General features: G+C 53.4%; 2 protein-coding genes across 3 annotated transcripts in view; one reads left to right on the top strand and one right to left on the bottom strand.

Annotated features, from left to right (window-relative positions):
• LOC127749138 (Krueppel-like factor 4) overlaps positions 1 to 1,978 on the top strand; it is a 21,892-nt gene that overhangs the window by 3,400 nt on the left and 16,514 nt on the right. The gene's annotated exons all lie outside the window — the stretch shown is intronic.
• The window catches only part of LOC113206254 (uncharacterized), a 7,401-nt gene that overhangs the window by 400 nt on the left and 5,023 nt on the right, over positions 1 to 1,978 (bottom strand). The gene's annotated exons all lie outside the window — the stretch shown is intronic.

Raw genomic sequence — 1,978 nt, 5'->3', positions numbered from 1 at the left:
CCTCTCCCTCTCCCTCTCTCTCCCTCACTCTCTCTGCTAGACGGGAAAGGTCCTTCTTTTGCGAGGAGCGCACACACGGATATTTCAGGCAGGGCGGCGGTATATCGAGGAACAAATGTTTCCATTTTATTGGACTGGCTGGCGGCCTGGCGGCGCGGCCGGCGTGGGCCCGATCCGATCCACATATTCATATTCGCATTCCGCCAGTGCATTATGAGGGAGGGCGACAGCCCAGCCGCGCGCATAAATTGGGGTCCCCCCCTCCGTTTGGTTCTCGTAATATTCGAGCACTGCATCATGTCAGCGACGGGTCCCTCACTAGTGTTCATCAGTGTACAAACAGAAATTTCTTAAATTTGTTCAAAGTTTCAGCTCAATTTTTATCGTTTTTAGTCGTTTCGTCGATTTTCCCTCATTTTATTCTGCCCTTATTTAATAATTTAATTCATTTTTGGTCACTTTTCGTCATGTGAACTCCCCGCGTAAAAATCTAAGGCTTGTTTTGGACCCATTTTCGTCGTTTTCCACTAGTCTGATAACGACCAGCATAGTACGAATATACGACGAAGTATCGAGGTATTCCGTCGTATTTCCGTTCCTTTGCCGCCGCACCAGGGTCGTTTAACTGGTAAAATTCCCGACGAGGATGCGACGAGAAAACGACGACCCATGCAGCGCCGGCGCCGCCGGGCACCGCCGTATACTCGTCTTTTATTCGTCGTATTTTGGTAGCGGAAGGGGAAAGAAACAAAACGGTCGGCCGCCGAGAGGCGGACTCGAACCGCCGACCACTCAGTCGCGACGCCGAGACGGTATCCACCTGGCCAGGAAGGACGCCTGCAGGCAGCGCGGCCGGAACCACATCCCATGCTGACCTGTGCTCTCTCGACACAAACCTCACTCTCAGCGTTCTAGATTTAGACTGGGCCACTATGCACTGCGTCATGAGTAACATCTCGACACAACTTTTCGGAACAGTCAGTTTGTGCTCGCAAGCTCAAAAAATTAATTGTGCTCAGTAGCCGACAGTCTAAATCTACAACGCTGAGAGTAAGGTTTGTGTCGAGAGAGCACAGGCCAGCATGGGATGTGGTTCCGGCCGCGCTGCCTGCAGGTGTCCTCCCTGGCCAGGTGGATACCGTCTCGGCGTCGCGACTGAGTGGTCGGCGGTTCGCGCCCGCCTCTCGGCGGCCGACCGTTTTGTTTCTTTCCCCTTCCACTACCAAAATACGACAAATAAACGACGAGTATACGGCGGTGCCCGGCGGTGCCGGCGCTGCATGGGTCGTCGTTTTCTCGTCGCATTCTCGTCGGGAATTTTACCAGTTAAACGACCCTGGTGCGGCGGCAAAGGAACGGAAATACGACGGAATACCTCGATACTTCGTCGTATATTCGTACTATGCTGGTCGTTATGAGACTAGTGGAAAACGCGGAAAACGACGAGAATGGGTCCAAAACAAGCCTTAGATTTTTACGCGGGTCACCACTCACTGTTCAGTCAAATTTTATCATTTCAAGTCATTTTCGATCCCAGCCCGATCCCAGCTCAATCCAGCCTGCTCATGGAAGAAATTACCCAACTCATGCCAATACTGTGCCCGCGGGCCCTCGGGGAAGTACCATCGTCGCCAACGTACAGCCTGGGGTGGGAGAGGGAGTACCGCCGTTGTCAATGAAGTATCCGGCTGTAGTATACCACTTCCAGCAATTTTTTCCCCTGTGGAGAGTACCACCGCCGCCCATGAAATACCTAGGGGAAGAAGTACCAATGGAGGCACCTACAGGTGCTGGGTGCTGAGGCGGTTGTGCGGCTGTGGCCTGTGGCACTCGCCTCCTGTCGCGACGGTCGCCCCTTTAATTGCTGAGCTTAACTTGAACTTGAAATGCTCAGCTCTGTCAGGAATCGCAAGGGGAGATCGCCCGGAAGATGGCGTGAAGTGAGGCGCCTGGCGTGAGACGTGGGATGTGAGGTGGA

The sequence above is a fragment of the Frankliniella occidentalis genome, unplaced genomic scaffold (assembly GCF_000697945.3).
Source record: "Frankliniella occidentalis isolate FOCC.00 unplaced genomic scaffold, Focc_3.1 Scaffold3, whole genome shotgun sequence".
Taxonomy (NCBI): Eukaryota; Metazoa; Arthropoda; class Insecta; order Thysanoptera; family Thripidae; genus Frankliniella; species Frankliniella occidentalis.
The sequence above is the reverse complement of the archived record's forward strand: the minus strand, read 5'-3'. Positions and strand labels throughout refer to the sequence as shown.